The 23443-nt window shown below is 41.6% G+C and overlaps 1 pseudogene; it reads right to left on the reverse strand.

Annotated features, from left to right (window-relative positions):
• Positions 1–1680: 1680 nt before the first annotated feature.
• Positions 1681–23443, reverse strand: part of LOC124025755 — a 39453-nt pseudogene continuing 17690 nt past the window's right edge.

Consider the following 23443-nt stretch of genomic DNA (forward strand, 5'->3'; position numbering starts at 1 on the left):
GGCCTGGAGATGGGAGAGGAGGAGAGATAAAACTATCTTCACCTGACCTAGAGATGGAGAGATATAACTATCTTCACCTGGCCTAGAGATGGAGAGATATAACTATCTTCACCTGGCCTAGAGATGGAGAGAGGAGAGATATAACTATCTTCACCTGGCCTAGAGATGGAGAGAGGAGAGATATAACTATCTTCACCTGGCCTAGAGATGGAGAGAGGAGAGATAGAACTATCTTTACCTGGCCTAGAGATGGAGAGATATAACTATCTTCACCTGACCTAGAGATGGAGAGAGGAGGAGATATAACTATCTTCACCTGGCCTAGAGATGGAGAGATATAACTATCCTCACCTGGCCTAGAGATGGAGAGATATAACTATCTTCACCTGACCTAGAGATGGAGAGATATAACTATCTTTACCTGGCCTAGAGATGGAGAGAGGAGATATAGAACTATCATGTGTGTGTGTGTGGCTAAGTGTGTGTTTCTGTCTGTGTGCGTGTGTGTTTATGCACGTGTGTGTGCACGAGTGTATGTTTACCTGTGTGTGCGCGTGTGTGTCTGCGTGTGTGTCTTTGTGCGTTCATGTGTGTGTGTGTGTATGTGACTGTGTGTGTGTGTGTGTGTGTGTGTGTGTGTGTGTGTGTGTGTGTGTGTGTGTGTGTGTGTGTGTGTGTGTGTGTGTGTGTGTGTGTGTGTGTGTCTGTGCGTTTATGTTTATGTGTGTGTCTTTGTGCGGTTGTGTGTGTGTGTGTGTGTGTGTGTGTGTATGTGACTGTGTGTGTGTCTTTTGTGCGTTTGTGTGTGTGTGTCTGTGCATTTATGTGTGTGTGTGACTCTGTGCGTTCGTGTGTGTGTGTGTGTGTGTGTGTGTGTGTGTGTGTGTGTGTGTGTGTGTGTGTGTGTGTGTGTGTGTGTGTGTGTGTGTGTGTGTGTGTGTGTGACTCTGTGCGTTCATGTGTGTGTGTGTGTGTGTGTGTGTGTGTGTGTGTGTGTGTGTGTGACTGACCATTGCTGCTGTACTGCTGTAGAGTAGCAGTTGAGAGCTGTAGAACACTGTCACTGTCATAGGAGTGAGGGAACGTCAGGTCCTGTAGATCTGCCTCTGTGTTCAATACATACACCTCCAGATCTACACACACACACACACACACACACACACACACACACACACACACACACACACACACACACACACACACACACACACACACACACACACACACACACACACACACACACACACACACACACACAGTCACATACACACACACACACACACACGCACACACACACACACACACACACACACACACACACACACACACACACACACACACACACACACACACACACACACACACACACACACACACACACACACACACACACACACACACACACACACACAGAGACACACACAGGAACACACACGAACACACACACACACACACACACACACACACACACACACACACACACACACACACACACACACACACACACACACACACACACACACACACACACACGAAAGAGAAACAGAGGGAATGTTTTACATTTCAAACTGAACAGATTGCTAAGACACACACACACACACACACACACACACACACACACACACACACACACACACACACACACACACACACACACACACACACACACACCAAACTTACCAACATTGGGCGCTCTGTCGCTGAATCGCCCTCGTAGATGTTGTTAGCCAATAGAAAAGCTCCTTTCTCCATGGCGCCCAATAGCAGAGAGGCAGAGCGTGATTGGTCAGTGGTCCTCATATCAACCCAGGAGACTAGAGCTTCAGGACCCAACAGGTTATCAACTACCTGAACCACCGCCTGTCAGAGACACACACAAAAATATATATATATATATATATACACATACCTTTTTGGTGACTACATGATTCCATATGTGTTATTTCATAGTTTTGATGTCTTCACTATTATTCTAAAATGTAGAAAATAGTAAAAATAAAGAAAAACCCTTGAATGAGTAGGTGTGTCCAAACTTTTGACTGGTCCTGTATATATATACTCTGTACTGTATAGACTATATCATATAAAGCCTCATGAACCAATCACCTGTCCAGACTAGAGATATATCACACACCCATATACTAAAGATACCATACTAAAGATACCATAATAAATATACTATACTAAAGATACTATACTAAATATACTATACTAAATATACTATACTAAATATACAATACTAAAGATACTATACTAAAGATACTATACTAAATATACAATACTAAATATACTATACTAAATATACTATACTAAATATACATATACAATAATAAATATACTATACTAAAGATACTATACTAAATATACTATACTAAATATACATATACAATAATAAATATACTATACTAAAGATACTATACTAAATATACTATACTAAATATACATATACAATAATAAATATACTATACTAAAGATACTATACTAAATATACTATACTAAATATACTATACTAAATATACATATACAATAATAAATATACTATACTAAAGATACTATACTAAAGATACTATACTAAATATACTATACTAAATATACTATACTAAAGATACTATACTAAATATACTATACTAAATATACAATACTAAATATACATATACAATAATAAATATACTATACTAAAGATACTATACTAAAGATACTATACTAAGTATACTGTACTAAGTATACTATACTAAATATACAATACTAAATATACAAAACTAAATATACAATACTAAATATACAATACTAAATATAAATATACAATAATAAATATACTATACTAAAGATACTATACTAAAGATACTATACTAAGTATACTATACTAAGTATACTATACTAAATATACAATACTAAATATACAAAACTAAAATATACAATACTAAATATACAATACTAAATATAAATATACAATAATAAATATACTATACTAAAGATACTATACTAAAGATACTATACTAAGTATACTATACTAAGTATACAATACTAAATATACATATACAATAATAAATATACTATACTAAAGATACTATACTAAAGATACTAAGTATACTGTACTAAGATACTATACTAAATATACAATACTAAATATACAAAACTAAATATACAATACTAAATATACAATACTAAATATAAATATACAATACTAAAGATAAAGAGCTATAGTAAAGATACAATACTAAATATACTACACTAAATATACAAAAGTAAAGATACTATAAAGATACTATACACTAAAGATATATACTAAATATACAATACTAAATATACAATACTAAATATACTAACTAAATATACAAAACTAAAGATACTATACTAAAGATACTATACTAAATATACAATACTAAATATACAATACTAAATATACTACACTAAAGATACTAAATATACTACAAAAGATACTATACTAAAGATACTAAAGATACTATAAAGATACTAAGTATACTACTAAATATACAATACTATACAAACTAAATATACAATACTAAAGATACAAATACTAAATATAAATATACAATACTAAAGATACTACGTTTAAAGATAGTATAGTAAAGATACTACCAAATAAACAATAGTAAATATACAAATCTAAAAGATACCATACTAAAGATACTATACTAAATACAATACTAAAAGATACTATACTAAAGATACACTATACTAAATATACTACACTAAAGATACTATACTAAATACACAATACTAAAGATACTATACTAAATATACTACACTAAAGATACTATATTAAAGATACTATACTAAACATACAATACTAAATGAACTACACTAAAATAATACCCTAAATATACAATACTAAATATACTATACTAAAGATACTATACTAAAATACAATACTAAATATACTGTACTAAATATACTATACTAAATATACAACACTAAATATACTATACTAAATATACATAATACATATACTATACTAAATATAGAATACTAATAATGCTATACTAAATAAACAATACTAAATATATGATACTAAAGATACCATATTAAATATACAATACTAAATATACTATACTAAAGATCTAAACTAAAAATACAATACTAAATATACTGTACTAAATATACTATGCTAAATATACTATATTAAATAAACTATACTAAAATACAATACTAAATATACTATACTAAAGATACTATACTAAAAACACAATACTAAATATACTGTACTAAATATACTATACTAAATATACAATACGAAAGATTCTATACTAAATATACAATACTAAATATACATACTACATATACTATACTTAATATACAATACAACATATACTATACTAAATATACTACACATAAAAATAAACAATACTAAATATACTATACTAAATATACAATACTAAATATACTATACTAAATATACAATACTAAATATACAACACTAAATATACTATACTAAATATACTATATAAATATACAATACTAAACATACTACAGTAAATATACTATACTAAATATATACTATATGTAGAGAGTTGTGGTTTACCTGGACATAAGCTCTACAGGTGCGTTCCCTCTTCTGTAACTGAAGTAGACAGGAACACACTTTACGTTACACAAGTACTACAAATCAAATCAAATGTTATTTGTCAAATGCACTTGAAGACAACAGGTTACAATATAGTAAGGTACTATATATTTTACCTCTTGGGGATGTTAACTTTCACTGCTATGCGGATGACACACAGCTGTACATTTCAATGAAACATGGTGAAGCCCCAAAATTGCCCTCGCTAGAAGCCTGTGTTTCAGACATAAGGAAGTGGATGGCTGCAAACTTTCTACTATTAAACTCGGACAAAACAGAGATGCTTGTTCTAGGTCCCAAGAAACAAAGAGATCTTCTGTTGAATCTGACAATTAATCTTAATGGTTGTACAGTCGTCTCAAATAAAACTGTGAAGGACCTCGGCGTTACTCTGGACCCTGATCTCTCTTTTGAAGAACATATCAAGACCATTTCGAGGACAGCTTTTTTCCATCTCGTAATATTGCAAAAATCAGAAACTTTCTGTCCAAAAATGATGCAGAAAAATGAATCCATGCTTTTGTCACTTCTAGGTTAGACTACTGCAATGCTCTAAAATCCAGCTACCCGGATAAAGCACTAAATAAACTTCAGTTAGTGCTAAATACTGCTGCTAGAATCCTGACTAGAACCAAAAAATGTGATCATATTACTCCAGTGCTCGCCTCCCTACACTGGCTTCCTACAAAGCATTGCATGGGCTTGCTCCTACCTATCTCTCTGATTTGGTCCTGCCGTACATACCTACACGTACGCTACGGTCACAAGACGCAGGCCTCCTTACTGTCCCTAGAATTTCTAAGCAAACAGCTGGAGGCAGGGCTTTCTCCTATAGAGCTCCATTTTTATGGAACGGTCTGCCGACCCATGTCAGAGACGCAAACTCGGTCTCAACCTTTAAGTCTTTACTGAAGACTCATCTCTTCAGTGGGTCATATGATTGAGTGTAGTCTGGCTCAGGAGTGGGAAGGTGAACGGAAGGCTCTGGAGCAACGAACCACCCTTGCTGTCTCTGCCTGGCCGGTTCCCCTCTTTCCACTGGGATTCTCTGCCTCTAACCCTATTACAGGGGCTGAGTCACTGGCTTACTGGGGCTCTCTCATGCCGTCCCTGGAGGGAGTGCGTCACCTGAGTGGGTTGATTCACTGTTGTGGTCATGGGTTGGCGCCCCCCCTTGGGTTGTGCCGTGGCGGAGATCTTTGTGGGCTATACTCAGCCTTGTCTCAGGATGGTAAGTTGGTGGTTGAAGATATCCCTCTAGTGGTGTGGGGGCTGTGCTTTGGCAAAGTGGGTGGGGTTATATCCTTCCTGTTTGGCCCTGTCCGGGTGTCCTCGGATGGGGCCACAGTGTCTCCTGACCCCTCCTGTCTCAGCCTCCAGTATTTATGCTGCAGTAGTTTGTGTCGGGGGCTAGGGTCAGTTTGTTATATCTGGAGTACTTCTCCTGTCCTATTCGGTGTCCTGTGTAAATCTAAGTGTGCGTTCTCTAATTCTCTCCTTCTTTCTTTTCTCTCTCGGAGGACCTGAGCCCTAGGACCATGCCCCAGGACTACCTGACATGATGACTCCTTGCTGTCCCCAGTCCACCTGGCCATGCTGCGGCTCCAGTTTCAACTGTTCTGCCTTACTATTATTGACCATGCAGGTCATTTATGAACATTTGAACATCTTGGTTATGTTCTGTTATAATCTCCAACCGGCACAGCCAGAAGAGGACTGGCCACCCCACATAGCCTGGTTCCTCTCTAGGTCTCTTCCTAGGTTTTGGCCTTTCTAGGGAGTTTTTCCAAGCCACCGTGCTTCTACACCTGCATTGCTTGCTGTTTGGGGTTTTAGGCTGGGTTTCTGTACAGCACTTTGAGATATCAGCTGATGTACGAAGGGCTATATAAATAAATACATTTGATTTTATTTACAACAGGTTACACACACACATACTGTTGAAATGCTTACAACAGTCTGTGTGTGTGTGTGTGTGTGTACCTTGTAGTGTGTGTGTGTGTGTGTGTGTGTACCTTGTAGTGTGCGTGTGTGTACCTTGTTGTAATGCATGTGAGTGTGTGTGTGTGTGTGTGTGTGTGTACCTTGTTGTAATGTGTGTGTGTGTGTGTACCTTGTTGTAATGCGTGTGTGTGTGTGTGTGTGTACCTTGTTGTAATGTGTGTGTGTGTGTACCTTGTTGTAATGCGTGTGTGTGTGTGTGTGTACCTTGTTGTAATGTGTGTGTGTGTACCTTGTTGTAATGTGTGTGTGTGTACCTTGTTGTAATGTGTGTGTGTGTACCTTGTTGTAATGTGTGTGTGTGTACCTTGTTGTAATGTGTGTGTGTGTACCTTGTTGTAATGTGTGTGTGTACCTTGTTGTAATGTGTGTGTGTGTACCTTGTTGTAATGTGTGTGTACCTTGTTGTAGTGTGTGTGTGTACCTTGTTGTAATGTGTGTGTGTGTGTGTGTACCTTGTTGTAATGTGTGTGTGTGTACCTTGTTGTAATGTGTGTGTGTGTGTGTGTGTGTGTGTGTGTGTGTGTGTGTGTGTGTGTGTGTGTGTGTGTGTGTGTGTGTGTGTACCTTGTTGTAATGTGTGTGTGTGTACCTTGTTGTAATGTGTGTGTGTACCTTGTTGTAATGTGTGTGTGTGTACCTTGTTGTAATGTGTGTGTGTGTGTACCTTGTTGTAATGTGTGTGTGTGTGTGCATGTACCTTGTTGTAATGTGTGTGAGGTACCTTGTTGTAATGTGTGTGTACCTTGTTGTAGTTGCGTGTCGCAGACTCCTTGTTGGCTGGTCGTAGGGCCTGAAGCTGAGAATCCAGGATGTCCAACAGCTGCTCTAGAAGTTTGACTGACATGCTGACATCACCGGCGTAGACCCGCCCCCTCGTCAGGTTTACTAACTCACCAGCGATGTTAGCTGCATTCTCCCCACTCTTTATCTAGAAGGGAGGAGGGGAGGGAGGGGAACAAGGGTGGAAGGCAGAGGGGGAACGGTGGAGGAGGGTAAAGAGGGAGGGAGGGAGGGAGGGGGAGGAGGGAGGGGAGGAGGAGGGCAGAGGGGGAACGGGGGAGGGAGGGTAAAGAGGGAGGGAGGGAGAACGGGGGAGGGAGGGAGGGAGGGAGGGGAGGGAGGAGGGGGGAGGAGGAGGGCAGGGAACGGGGGAGGAGGGTAAAGAGGGAGGGAGGGAGAACGGGGGAGGAGGGAGGGAGGGAGGGGGAGGAGGAGGGCAGAGGGGGGAACGGGGGAGGAGGGTAAAGAGGGAGGGAGGGAGAACGGGGGAGGAGGGAGGGAGGGAGGGGGAGGAGGAGGAGGGCAGAGGGGAACGGGGAGGAGGGAGGGAGGAGGGAGGGAGGAGGGAGGGAGGAGGGAGGGGAACGGGGAAGGAGGGAGGAACATATGGTCATGTTAAAGTTATGTGGTGCTGTCCATTGACGACCTGTGTGTATGTCTTCGCGTGCGTATGGGTGTGTTTCCATCCATGTCCTTCTGCGTGTCTGTATGTGTGTGTGCATACAGTATGCATGCGTCCCTGCGTAAGAATGCGCGCACGTGTCCATCCGTGTGTGTGTGTCCATGTCCTTCCCTCCGTGTGTGTGTGTGACTGACCTTCTGTGCTATCTGACTGACCCAGGGAGAGGTACAGTTACTGAGGTCAGGCCCTCTGGAGTTCCAGGTTACCGGGGACAACACACACTGGTACGATGCTATACCTGGTGGGGGGAGAGAGGGGGAGGAGGGTGGGAAGAGAGAGGGGGGTGGGGGAGAGAGGGGGAGGAAGGATGGAGGGAGAGAGGAGGGTGGGGGGAGAGAGGGGGTGGAGGGTGGGGAGAGAGAGGGGGGAGGAGGGATGGAGGGAGAGAGAGGGGGAGGAGGTTGGGGAGAGAGTGGGGGAGGAGGGTGGGGAGAGGAGGGGAGGAAGGATGGAGGGAGAGAGGAGGGTGGGGAGAGAGAGGGGGTGGAGGGTGGGGGGAGAGGGGGAGGAGGGATGGAGGGAGAGAGAGGGGAGGAGGTTGGGGGGAGAGAGTGGGGGAGGAGGGTGGGGAGAGAGAGGGGGAGGAGGGATGGAGGGATAGTGGGGGGGAGAGAGGGGGAGGATGGATGGAGGTAGAGAGGAGGTGGGGAGAGAGAGGGAGAGGAGGGATGGAGGGAGAGAGGAGGGTGGGGAGAGAGGGGGAGGAGGGATGGAGAGAGAGAGGAGGATGGGGGGAGAGAGAGGGGGAGGAGGGATGGAGGTAGAGAGGAGGGTGGGGAGAGAGAGGGGGAGGAGGGATGGAGGGAGAGAGGAGGGTGGGGAGAGAGAGGGGAAGTGGGAGAAAGGGGTGGGTGAAGGAAGGGAGGAAAGAGAGAGACAGATATCAAAACCTAATTTGCATTCAGCATGCTCTCACTACAGTATCACCCCCTCTCTCTCGCTTTCTCTCTCTCTCTCTCTCTCTCTCTCTCTCTCTCTCTCTCTCTCTCTCTCTCTCTCTCTCTCTCTCTTCTCTCTCTGTCCCACTCTCCCCTCTCTCTCCCCTTCTCACTAGACAAACATTTCACTGACACACACACACACACACACACACACACACACACACACACACACACACACACACACACACACACACACACACACACACACACACACACACACACACACACACACTCACCCAGTGATCCTTTGGGACATGGTCTCTCCACCATCTCTCCTTTAGGTGTAGGGGGGCCACTGTACCCCTCTGGTCACCCTCCCTCACACACCCCAACCTGCCCCCCGTAGGACCCCCCCGGGGCGATGGGGGCACGGTGGGGGGGGTGGGGGGTTAGCGGGACCATGGCCGTGATTGGCCGCAAGTCCGGACTCCGGTTGATGACCCCGATGGGATTGGAGGCTGAAGGTCGTACTGGGGTCAGCGCTACGGTGGCTGTGTAGGACCCCACTGTAGTCATTAGAGATGAGAGAGGACCTGGAGGAGAGAGGTATGGGGAGGGAGGGAGGGGTCAAATATATTATCATTCTGGTTAGTAAACTGTAGTCATTAGAGATGAGAGAGGACCTGGAGGAGAGAGGCATGGGGAAGGAGGAGGGGTCAAATATATTATCATTCTGGTTAGTAAACTGTAGTCATTAGAGATGAGAGAGGACCTGGAGGAGAGAGGCATGGGGAGGGAGGGAGGGAGGGGTCAAATATATTATCATTCTGGTTAGTAAACTGTAGTCATTAGAGATGAGAGAGGACCTGGAGGAGAGAGGCATGGGGAGGGAGGGAGGGGTCAAATATATTATCATTCTGGTTAGTAAACTGTAGTCATTAGAGATGAGAGAGGACCTGGAGGAGAGAGGCAGGGGAGGGAGGGGTCAAATATATTATCATTCTGGTTAGTAAACTGTAGTCATTAGAGATGAGAGAGGACCTGGAGGAGAGAGGCAGGGGAGGGAGGGGTCAAATATATTATCATTCTGGTTAGTAAACTGCCCCCAACACACACCCTGCCCTTCCCCCTGTGTAGGACCTCACTGTAGTCATTAGAGATGAGAGAGGACCTGGAGGAGAGAGGTATGGGGAGGGAGGAGGGGTCAAATATATTATCATTCTGGTTAGTAAACTGCCCCCCACACACACCCTGCCCTTCCCCCGGTCACACACACCTTTGGTAGGCTGGGGCGGTCTGAACTGCAGAGGGTATCTCAGCACGTAGTAGTTATTCCACACATACAGCTGGTTGTCCCGTGGGTTGTAGTCTATAGATGATATATACTGGTAGGGGTTAGGAAGGGGATCTGGACCGGCACCTCTCGCCCTCTACTGGTGTCAAACGCATATAACACCATATCCCCTCCACCACCTCCTCCTCTGTCTGTCTGTCCCTCGTCGTCTTGGAAGACGGAGCGCACCGCGTATAGCACTCCGCACGCCATGAAGGCGTTGCTCGCCCCGCGCTTGTCGAAGCTGGTCGCCCACGTGCCCTCGAAACGCAGCGTGTAAGGGTTTACCTGGAGGGGAGGAGAAATGGAAGGGGCAGGAGAGGGGTAAAAGAGAGAGAGAGAGAGAGAGAGAAGAGAGAGAGAGAGAGAGAGAGAGAGAGAGAGAGAGAGAGAGAGAGAGAGAGAGAAAGAGAGGAGAGGAAGTCAATTCTAAAAACTTCTAAACAAGGTATTTTGTTTCATTTGAAAACAATCAGTAAGACATATTGTGTCAATGAAATGTACACAGCTCGTATAAACTGGAAGTAGAACTGTTGTTGTCCATTAGTTTACTACAATCAGAGGAGGAGTGGTGGGGTTAGAGGAGGAGTGGTAGGGTTAGAGGAGGAGTGGTAGGGTTAGGAGAGGAGTGGTAGGGTAAGGGGAGGAGTGGTAGGGTTAGGGGAGGAGTGGTAGGGTTAGAGGAGGAGTGGTAGCGTTAGGAGAGGAGTGGTAGGGTTAGAGGATGAGTGGTAGGGTTAGAGGAGGAGTGGTAGGGTAAGGGGGAGGAGTGGTAGGGTTAGAGGATGAGTGGTAGGGTTAGAGGAGGAGTGGTAGGGTTAGAGGAGGAGTGGTAGGGTTAGAGGAGGAGTGGTAGGGTTAGAGGAGGAGTGGTAGGCGTTAGTAGGGAGAGGAGTGGTAGGGTTAGAGGAGGAGTGGTAGGGTTAGAGGAGGAGTGGTAGGGTTAGAGGAGGAGTGGTAGGGTTAGGGGAGGAGTGGTAGGGTTAGGGGAGGAGTGGTAGGGTTAGAGGATGAGTGGTAGGGTTAGGGGAGGAGTGGTAGGGTTAGAGGAGGAGTGGTGGTAGGGTTAGGGGAGAGTGGTAGGGTTAGGGGAGAGTGGTAGGGTTAGAGGAGGAGTGGTAGGGTTAGAGGAGGAGTGGTAGGGTTAGAGGAGGAGTGGTAGGGTTAGGGGAGGAGTGGTAGGGTTAGAGGAGGAGTGGTAGGGTTAGGGAGGAGTGGTAGGGTTAGAGGAGGAGTGGTAGGGTTAGAGGAGGAGTGGTAGGGTTAGAGGGGAGTGGTAGGGTTGAAGGAGGAGTGGTAGGGTTAGGGAGGAGTGGTAGGGTTAGGGGAGGAGTGGTAGGGTTAGAGGAGGAGTGGTAGGATTAGGGGAGGAGTGGTAGGGTTAGGGGAGGAGTGGTAGGTTTAGAGGAGGAGTGGTAGGGTTAGAGGAGGAGTGGTAGGGTTAGGGGAGGAGTGGTAGGGTTAGGGAGGAGTGGTAGGGTTAGGGGAGGAGTGGTAGGGTTAGGGGAGGAGTGGTAGGGTTAGAGGAGGAGTGGTAGGATTAGGGGAGGAGTGGTAGGGTTAGGGGAGGAGTGGTAGGTTTAGAGGAGGAGTGGTAGGGTTAGAGGAGGAGTGGTAGGGTTAGAGGAGGAGTGGTAGGGTTAGGGGAGGAGTGGTAGGGTTGGGGAGGAGTGGCAGGGTTAGGGGAGGAGTGGTAGGGTTAGAGGAGGAGTGGTAGGGTTAGAGGAGGAGTGGTAGGGTTAGGGAGGAGTGGTAGGGTTAGAGGAGAGTGGTAGGTTTAGAGGAGGAGTGGTAGGGTTAGGAGGAGTGGTAGGGTTAGAGGAGGAGTGGTAGGGTTAGAGGAGGAGTGGTAGGGTTAGAGGAGAGTGGTAGGGTTAGGGGAGGAGTGGTAGGGTTAGAGGAGGAGTGGTAGGGTTAGAGGAGGAGTGGTAGGTTTAGGGGAGGAGTGGTAGGGTTAGGGGAGGAGTGGTAGGGATAGGGAGGAGTGGTAGGGTTAGAGGAGGAGTGGTAGGGTTAGAGGAGGAGTGGTAGGGTTAGAGGAGGAGTGGTAGGGTTAGAGGAGGAGTGGTGGGGTTAGGGGAGGAGTGGTAGGGTTAGGGGAGGAGTGGTAGGGTTAGGGAGAGTGGTAGGGTTAGAGGAGGAGTGGTAGGGTTAGAGGAGGAGTGGTAGGGTTAGGGAGGAGTGGTAGGGTTAGGGGAGGAGTGGTAGGGTTAGGGGAGGAGTGGTAGGGTTAGAGGAGGAGTGGTAGGGTTAGAGGAGGAGTGGTAGGGTTAGGGGAGGAGTGGTAGGGTTAGGAGGAGTGGTAGGGTTAGAGGAGGAGTGGTAGGGTTAGGAGGAAGAGTGGTAGGGTTAGAGGAAGAGTGGTAGGGTTAGAGGAGGAGTGGTAGGGTTAGGGGAGGAGTGGTAGGGTTAAGGAGGAGTGGTAGGGTTAGAGGAGGAGTGGTAGGGTTAGGGAGGAGTGGTAGGGTTAGGGGAGGAGTGGTAGGGTTAGAGGAGGAGTGGTAGGGTTAGAGGAAGAGTGGTAGGGTTAGAGGAAGAGTGGTAGGGTTAGAGGAGGAGTGGTAGGGTTAGGGAGGAGTGGTAGGGTTAAGGAGGAGTGGTAGGGTTAGAGGAGGAGTGGTAGGGTTAGGGAGGAGTGGTAGGGTTAGGGGAGGAGTGGTAGGGTTAGAGGAGGAGTGGTAGGGTTAGAGGAGGAGTGGTAGGGTTAGAGGAGGAGTGGTAGGGTTAGAGGAGGAGTGGTAGGGTTAGGGGAGGAGTGGTAGGGTTAGAGGAGGAGTGGTAGGGTTAGAGGAGGAGTGGTAGGGTTAGAGGAGGAGTGGTAGGGTTAGGGGAGGAGTGTTGGTTGAAGACAATGAAGGAAAATATATTTTAAAAATATATGTATTTAAAATATTTATATTCACTCAAAAATGCATATGGGAGATTGGAAATGATGGAGACAATTACATTGATGGAACCCTATAGTCGCTGGAAGCAGGTTGGAGTACAGTCAGTTAATCTGATTATAGTTATGGAGTACAGTCAGTTAATCTGATTATAGTTATGAGGTACAGTCGGTTAATCTGATTATAGTTATGGGGTACAGTCAGTTAATCTGATTATAGTTATGGAGTACAGTCAGTTAATCTGATTATAGTTATGGAGTACAATCAGTTAATCTGATTATAGTTATGGAGTACAGTCAGTTAATCTGATTATAGTTATGGGGTACAGTCAGTTAATCTGATTATAGTTATGGAGTACAGTCAGTTAATATGATTATAGTTATGGAATACAGTCAGTTAATCTGATTATAGTTATGGAATACAGTCAGTTAATCTGATTATAGTTATGGGGTACAGTCAGTTAATCTGATTATAGTTATGGAGTACAGACAGTTAATCTGATTATAGTTATGAGGTACAGTCATTTAATCTGATTATAGTTATGGAGTACAGTCAGTTAATCTGATTATAGTTATGGAGTACAGTCAGTTAATCTGATTATAGTTATGGAGTACAATCAGTTAATCTGATTATAGTTATGGAGTACAGTCAGTTAATATGATTATAGTTATGGAGTACAGTCAGTTAATCTGATTATAGTTATGGAATACAGTCAGTTAATCTGATTATAGTTATGGGGTACAGTCAGTTAATCTGATTATAGTTATGGGGTACAGTCAATTAATCTGATTATAGTTATGAGGTACAGTCGGTTAATCTGATTATAGTTATGGAGTACAGTCAGTTAATCTGATTATAGTTATGGAGTACAGTCAGTTAATCTGATTATAGTTATGGGGTACAGTCAGTTAATCTGATTATAGTTATGGAGTACAGTCAGTTAATATGATTATAGTTATGGAATACAGTCAGTTAATCTGATTATAGTTATGGAATACAGTCAGTTAATCTGATTATAGTTATGGGGTACAGTCAGTTAATCTGATTATAGTTATGGAGTACAGACAGTTAATCTGATTATAGTTATGGAGTACAGTCAGTTAATCTGATTATAGTTATGGAGTACAGTCAGTTAATCTGATTATAGTTATGGAGTACAGTCAGTTAATCTGATTATAGTTATGAGGTACAGTCAGTTAATCTGATTATAGTTATGGAGTACAGTCAGTTAATCTGATTATAGTTATGGAGTACAGTCAGTTAATCTGATTATAGTTATGGAGTACAGTCAGTTAATCTGATTATAGTTATGGAGTACAGTCAGTTAATCTGATTATAGTTATGGAGTACAGTCAGTTAATCTGATTATAGTTATGGAGTACAGTCAGTTAATCTGATTATAGTTATGAGGTACAGTCAGTTAATCTGATTATAGTTATGAGGTACAGTCAGTTAATCTGATTATAGTTATGGAATACAGTCAGTTAATATGATTATAGTTATGGAATACAGTCAGTTAATATGATTATAGTTATGGAATACAGTCAGTTAATCTGATTATAGTTATGAGGTACAGTCAGTTAATCTGATTATAGTTATGGGGTACAGTCAGTTAATCTGATTATAGTTATGGAATACAGTCAGTTAATCTGATTATAGTTATGAGGTACAGTCAGTTAATCTGATTATAGTTATGGAGTACAGTCAGTTAATCTGATTATAGTTATGAGGTACAGTCAGTTAATCTGATTATAGTTATGGAGTACAGTCAGTTAATCTGATTATAGTTATGAGGTACAGTCAGTTAATCTGATTATAGTTATGGGGTACAGTCAGTTAATCTGATTATAGTTATGGAATACAGTCAGTTAATATGATTATAGTTATGGAATACAGTCAGTTAATCTGATTATAGTTATGAGGTACAGTCAGTTAATCTGATTATAGTTATGGGGTACAGTCAGTTAATCTGATTATAGTTATGGAATACAGTCAGTTAATCTGATTATAGTTATGAGGTACAGTCAGTTAATCTGATTATAGTTATGGGGTACAGTCAGTTAATCTGATTATAGTTATGGAATACAGTCAGTTAATCTGATTATAGTTATGAGGTACAGTCAGTTAATCTGATTATAGTTATGGAGTACAGTCAGTTAATCTGATTATAGTTATGAGGTACAGTCAGTTAATCTGATTATAGTTATGGAGTACAGTCAGTTAATCTGATTATAGTTATGAGGTACAGTCAGTTAATCTGATTATAGTTATGGGGTACAGTCAGTTAATCTGATTATAGTTATGGAATACAGTCAGTTAATCTGATTATAGTTATGGAATACAGTCAGTTAATCTGATTATAGTTATGGAGTACAGTCAGTTAATCTGATTATAGTTATGGAGTACAGTCAGTTAATCTGATTATAGTTATGGAATACAGTCAGTTAATCTGATTATAGTTATGGAGTACAGTCAGTTAATCTGATTATAGTTATGGAATACAGTCAGTTAATCTGATTATAGTTATGGAGTACAGTCAGTTAATCTGATTATAGTTATGGAATACAGTCAGTTAATCTGATTATAGTTATGGAGTACAGTCAGTTAATCTGATTATAGTTATGGAGTACAGTCAGTTAATCTGATTATAGTTATGGAATACAGTCAGTTAATCTGATTATAGTTATGGAGTACAGTCAGTTAATCTGATTATAGTTATGGAATACAGTCAGTTAATCTGATTATAGTTATGGAGTACAGTCAGTTAATCTGATTATAGTTATGGAGTACAGTCAGTTAATCTGATTATAGTTATGGAATACAGTCAGTTAATCTGATTATAGTTATGGAATACAGTCAGTTAATCTGATTATAGTTATGGAGTACAGTCAGTTAATCTGATTATAGTTATGGAATACAGTCAGTTAATCTGATTATAGTTATGGAGTACAGTCAGTTAATCTGATTATAGTTATGGAGTACAGTCAGTTAATCTGATTATAGTTATGGAGTACAGTCAGTTAATCTGATTATAGTTATGGAGTACAGTCAGTTAATCTGATTATAGTTATGAGGTACAGTCAGTTAATCTGATTATAGTTATGGAGTACAGTCAGTTAATCTGATTATAGTTATGAGGTACAGTCAGTTAATCTGATTATAGTTATGGGGTACAGTCAGTTAATCTGATTATAGTTATGGAATACAGTCAGTTAATATGATTATAGTTATGGAATACAGTCAGTTAATCTGATTATAGTTATGAGGTACAGTCAGTTAATCTGATTATAGTTATGGGGTACAGTCAGTTAATCTGATTATAGTTATGGAATACAGTCAGTTAATCTGATTATAGTTATGAGGTACAGTCAGTTAATCTGATTATAGTTATGGGGTACAGTCAGTTAATCTGATTATAGTTATGGAATACAGTCAGTTAATCTGATTATAGTTATGAGGTACAGTCAGTTAATCTGATTATAGTTATGGAGTACAGTCAGTTAATCTGATTATAGTTATGAGGTACAGTCAGTTAATCTGATTATAGTTATGGAGTACAGTCAGTTAATCTGATTATAGTTATGAGGTACAGTCAGTTAATCTGATTATAGTTATGGGGTACAGTCAGTTAATCTGATTATAGTTATGGAATACAGTCAGTTAATCTGATTATAGTTATGAGGTACAGTCAGTTAATCTGATTATAGTTATGAGGTACAGTCAGTTAATCTGATTATAGTTATGGGGTACAGTCAGTTAATCTGATTATAGTTATGGAGTACAGTCAGTTAATCTGATTATAGTTATGGAGTACAGTCAGTTAATCTGATTATAGTTATGGAGTACAGACAGTTAATCTGATTATAGTTATGGAATACAGTCAGTTAATCTGATTATAGTTATGAGGTACAGTCAGTTAATCTGATTATAGTTATGGAGTACAGTCAGTTAATCTGATTATAGTTATGGAATACAGACAGTTAATCTGATTATAGTTATGGAATATACAAACACCGGTTTTCCAATGTTTTAAAATGTATTTCTATGTGAAAACTGAAGTTGTGGATTCATTCCTTTTCCATTTTACACTCTTATCTAGAACAACTTACAGTAGTGAGTACATACATTTCAATACTGGTCCCCCACGGGAATCAAACCCACAACCCTAGCATTGTAAAGGCCAAGCTCTATCAACTGAGCCAACTCTACCATCATGTCATCACAAACCACTTGATGTCTCAATGTAGTTAATTACTGTAGCGGTCATTGTTTTTCTACAGGCAGATAGAAAGTCTACAGGTACAAACCTAGACGACCAGCCTCTGTACAATACAGTCATGTACACTTACATGCTATTTAACAAGGATGGTAAATTAATACTGTACAAAAAGTGGTTGTTTCCATGTTATTTAATTTGATGTGAATGTTCTGTGTCTTTGTCCATAACTTTGCACCATTTGATGTAAATGTTTGAGGACAGCGTTTTGTTCTTTCTAGATTCCATTAGATTGACATCACAGAGAAAGGGACAGCGTTTTGTTCTTTCTAGATTCCATTAGAATGACATCACAGAGAAAGGGACAGCGTTTTGTTCTTTCTAGATTCCATTAGAATGACATCACAGAGAAAGGGACAGCGTTTTGTTCTTTCTAGATTCCATTAGAATGACATCACAGAGAAAGGGACAGCATTTTGTTCTTTTTAGATTCCATTAGAATGACATCACAGAGAAAGGGGCAGGGCAACAACTCTTACAATTCCAACTATTGAATGCTGATTCTGTTCCTAATTATACAACAACCTTTTTTGCCAAAGCAGGGATGTTGCAATTTTTTTGTTGTTGCCCGCACTAGTGACGTCTATATCAGTCTGCTAGTTCTAGAAAAGGTCCAGTGTACTTCTGTGGAAAAAAAGTATTTTTCAAAAAAATTCAATATTTTTTATTATTACTATTAATGTTCTGGTTTTTCAGAGGTTTCTGCAGCCCCCTCAGCACCTCTACTTCCCACGGGTAAATAGAAGCCAAAATCTATCTGCAATTTTACACCTGATTTTCCCCCTACAATCTTTTTTAATAAATAAAAATAAATAAAAAACATTTAGGTAAAATCCATTACTCCCTCCGATCCATCCTTCTCTCTCACCTGACTGACAACTATACGTCCATTGTTGGCTTCAGTTGAGTAGATGACCCACAGTCCGTTCTCATCCACAGCGAGGTCGATATCGCTCTTCCCGCCCCACCGATACGGAGAAGTGTCGTGGTAGTTAGCGTTCAACACCACCGCCTCGCCACTCTTCATAGAGAGAGAGATTTATTTACATTTTAATACGGCGACGTTACATCGTATCAATGCTGAAGTATTTACAATTGTCATAAATACACAACACACAAGAAATCAATCGATACAATAAAAATCTCATTTCAAATACTTATTTGCTGGAGAAACCATCAGTCTGTGAAGGATTGGGGTCAATTCCAGTCTGTGAAGGATTGGGGTCAATTCCAGTCTGTGAAGGATTGGGGGTCAATTCCAGTCAATGAAGGATTGGGGGTCAATTCCAGTCTGTGAAGGATTTGGGGTCAATTCCAGTCTGTGAAGGATTGGGGGTCAATTCCAGTCTGTGAAGGATTGGGGGTCAATTCCAGTCTGTGAAGGATTTGGGGTCAATTCCAGTCTGTGAAGGATTGGGGGTCAATTCCAGTCTGTGAAGGATTGGGGGTCAATTCCAGTCAATGAAGGATTGGGGGTCAATTCCAGTCTGTGAATGATTGGGGGTCAATTCCAGTCTGTGAAGGATTTGGGGTCAATTCCAGTCTGTGAAGGATTGGGGTCAATTCCAGTCTGTGAAGGATTGGGGGTCAATTCCAGTCAATGAAGGATTGGGGGCCAATTCCAGTCTGTGAAGGATTGGGGGTCAATTCCAGTCAATGACGGATTGGGGGTCAATTCCAGTCTGTGAAGGATTGGGGGTCAATTCCAGTCAATGAAGGATTGGGGGTCAATTCCAGTCAATGAAGGATTGGGAGTCAATTCCAGTCTGTGAAGGATTTGGGGTCAATTCCAGTCTGTGAAGGATTGGGGGTCAATTCCAGTCTGTGAAGGATTGGGGGTCAATTCCAGTCTGTGAAGGATTGGGGGTCAATTCCAGTCTGTGAAGGATTGGGGGTCAATTCCAGTCTGTGAATGATTGGGGGTCATTGGTCAGAGATCACCTTAATGCGCGTGCGGAGGTCGTACTTGACCAGGTTGCGCGTGCGTTCCTTGTTGTAGAACACGGCTCCATCATAGACCACGAAGCCTGTACCGTCGACGCGGTTCGGCAGCCTGGCGGGACAGAGACAGGACATAGAGAGGACGTAGAGACAGGACATAAAGAGGACGTAGAGACAGGACATAGAGAGGACGTAGAGACAGGACATAGAGAGGACGTAGAGAGGATATAAAGAGGTCGTAGAGACAGGAGATAAAGAGGACGTAGAGACAGGACATAAAGAGGACGTAGAGACAGGACATAGAGAGGACGTAGAGAGGACATAAAGAGGACGTAGAGAGGACATAAAGAGGACGTAGAGAGGACATAAAGAGGACATAGACAGGACATAAAGAGGATGTAGACAGGACGTAGACAGGACATAAGAATGACATAGAGGAAATAGAGAGGACATAAAGAGGACATAGACAGGACATAAAGAGGATGTAGACAGGACATAAGAATGACGTAGAGAGGACATAAAGAGGACGTATAGAGGACATAAAGAGGACGTAGAGACAGGACATAAAGAGGACGTAGAGACAGGACATAGAGAGGACATAGAGAGGATGTAGACAGGACATAGAGAGGACGTAGAGACAGGACATAAAGAGGACAGAAACAGGACATAAAGAGGACGTAGAGAGGACATAGAGAGGACGTAGAGAGGACGTAGAGAGGACATAAAGAGGACATAGAGAGGACGTAGAGAGGACGTAGAGAGGACGTAGAGAGGACACAAAGAGGATGTAGAGAGGACGTATAGAGGACATAAAGAGGACGTAGACAGGACATAGAGAGGACATATAGAGGACGTAGACAGGACATAAAGAGGACATAGAGAGGACATAGAGAGGACATAAAGAGGACGTAGAGAGGACATAGAGAGGACATAAAGAGGACGTAGAGAGAACGAAGAGCATACATAGATGGAAATGAACTGTTAGCTAAATCTGGTGCAATGCATCATTTCTCAGTGTTCTGAGACTTCTGGTATTGTGGTACATTGTCCCTGTCCATATAAACTGGTATTATGGTACATTGTCCCTGTCCATATAAACTGGTATTGTGGTACATTGTCCCTGTCCATATAAACTGGTATTATGGTACATTGTCCCTGCCCATATAAACTGGTATTGTGGTACATTGTCCCTGTCCATATAAACTGGTATTATGGTACATTGTCCCTGCCCATATAAACTGGTATTGTGGTACATTGTCCCTGTCCATATAAACTGGTATTATGGTACATTGTCCCTGCCCATATAAACTGGTATTGTGGTACATTGTCCCTGTCCATATAAACTGGTATTGTGGTACATTGTCCCTGTCCATATAAACTGGTATTATGGTACATTGTCCCTGCCCATATAAACTGGTATTGTGGTACATTGTCCCTGTCCATATAAACTGGTATTGTGGTACATTGTCCCTGTCCATATAAACTGGTATTATGGTACATTGTCCCTGTCCATATAAACTGGTATTGTGGTACATTGTCCCTGTCCATATAAACTGGTATTGTGGTACATTGTCCCTGTCCATATAAACTGGTATTGTGGTACATTGTCCCTGTCCATATAAACTGGTATTGTGGTACATTGTCCCTGTCCATATAAACTGGTATTATGGTACATTGTCCCTGCCCATATAAACTGGTATTGTGTTACATTGTCCCTGTCCATATAAACTGGTATTGTGGTACATTGTCCCTGTCCATATAAACTGGTATTGTGGTACATTGTCCCTGTCCAAATAAACTGGTATTGTGGTACATTGTCCCTGTCCATATAAAATGGTATTATGGTACATTGTCCCTGCCCATATAAACTGGTATTGTGGTACATTGTCCCTGTCCAAATAAACTGGTATTGTGGTACATTGTCCCTGTCCATATAAAATGGTATTATGGTACATTGTCCCTGCCCATATAAACTGGTATTGTGGTACATTGTCCCTGTCCATATAAACTGGTATTGTGGTACATTGTCCCTGTCCATATAAACTGGTATTGTGGTACATTGTCCCTGTCCAAATAAACTGGTATTGTGGTACATTGTCCCTGTCCATATAAACTGGTATTGTGGTACATTGTCCCTGTCCATATAAACTGATATTGTGGTACATTGTCCCTGTCCATATAAACTGGTATTGTGGTACATTGTCCCTGTCCATATAAACTGATATTGTGGTACATTGTCCCTGTCCATATAAACTGGTATTGTGGTACATTGTCCCTGTCCAAATAAACTGGTATTGTGGTACATTGTCCCTGTCCAAATAAACTGGTATTGTGGTACATTGTCCCTGTCCAAATAAACTGGTATTGTGGTACATTGTCCCTGTCCAAATAAACTGGTATTGTGGTACATTGTCCCTGTCCAAATAAACTGGTATTGTGGTACATTGTCCCTGTCAAAATAAACTGGTATTGTGGTACATTGTCCCTGTCCAAATAAACTGGTATTGTGGTACATTGTCCCTGTCCAAATAAACTGGTATTGTGGTACATTGTCCCTGTCCAAATAAACTGGTATTGTGGTACATTGTCCCTGTCCAAATAAACTGGTATTGTGGTACATTGTCCCTGTCCAAATAAACTGGTATTGTGGTACATTGTCCCTGTCCATATAAACTGGTATTGTGGTACATTGTCCCTGTCCATATAAACTGGTATTGTGGTACATTGTCCCTGTCCAAATAAACTGGTATTGTGGTACATTGTCCCTGTCCAAATAAACTGGTATTGTGGTACATTGTCCCTGTCCATATAAACTGGTATTGTGGTACATTGTCCCTGTCCATATAAACTGGTATTGTGGTACATTGTCCCTGTCCATATAAACTGGTATTGTGGTACATTGTCCCTGTCCAAATAAACTGGTATTGTGGTACATTGTCCCTGTCCATATAAACTGGTATTGTGGTACATTGTCCCTGTCCATATAAACTGGTATTGTGGTACATTGTCCCTGTCCATATAAACTGGTATTGTGGTACATTGTCCCTGTCCAAATAAACTGGTATTGTGGTACATTGTCCCTGTCCAAATAAACTGGTATTGTGGTACATTGTCCCTGTCCATATAAACTGGTATTGTGGTACACACTCTGTTTGTCTCCGTTTCTCTGTTTCTCTGTTTCTCTCTGTTTCTCTGTTTCTCTGTTTCTCTCTGTTTCTCTGTTTCTCTCTCTCCCAATGTCTCTCTCTGTTTCTCTCTGTTTCTCTGTTTCTCTGTTTCTCTGTTTCTCTCTGTTTCTCTGTTTCTCTGTTTCTCTGTTTCTCTGTTTCTCTGTTTCTCTCTGTTTCTCTGTTTCTCTGTTTCTCTGTTTCTCTCTGTTTCTCTGTTTCTCTGTTTCTCTCTGTTTCTCTCTGTTTCTCTGTTTCTCTGTTTCTCTGTTTCTCTGTTTCTCTGTTTATCTGTTTCTCTGTTTCTCTGTTTCTCTGTTTCTCTGTTTATCTGTTTCTCTCTGTTTCTCTCTGTTTCTCTGTTTCTCTGTTTCTCTCTGTTTCTCTGTTTCTCTCTCTCCCAATGTCTCTCTCTGTTTCTCTGTTTCTCTGTTTCTCTGTTTCTCTGTTTCTCTGTTTCTCTCTGTTTCTCTGTTTCTCTGTTTCTCTGTTTCTCTGTTTCTCTGTTTCTCTGTTTCTCTGTTTCTCTCTGTTTCTCTGTTTCTCTGTTTCTCTGTTTCTCTCTGTTTCTCTCTGTTTCTCTGTTTCTCTGTTTCTCTGTTTATCCGTTTCTCTGTTTCTCTGTTTCTCTGTTTCTCTGTTTCTCTCTGTTTCTCTCTGTTTCTCTGTTTCTCTGTTTCTCTGTTTCTCTGTTTCTCTGTTTCTCTCTGTTTCTCTCTGTTTCTCTGTTTCTCTGTTTCTCTGTTGATCTGTTTCTCTGTTTCTCTGTTTCTCTGTTTCTCTCTGTTTGTCTCTGTTTCTCTGTTTCTCTCTCTCCCAATGTCTCTCTCTGTTTCTCTGTTTCTCTCTGTTTCTCTCTGTTTCTCTGTTTCTCTGTTTCTCTCTGTTTTTCTGTTTCTCTGTTTCTCT

The sequence above is a fragment of the Oncorhynchus gorbuscha genome, unplaced genomic scaffold (genome assembly GCF_021184085.1).
Source record: "Oncorhynchus gorbuscha isolate QuinsamMale2020 ecotype Even-year unplaced genomic scaffold, OgorEven_v1.0 Un_scaffold_2414, whole genome shotgun sequence".
Classification (NCBI taxonomy): domain Eukaryota; kingdom Metazoa; phylum Chordata; class Actinopteri; order Salmoniformes; family Salmonidae; genus Oncorhynchus; species Oncorhynchus gorbuscha.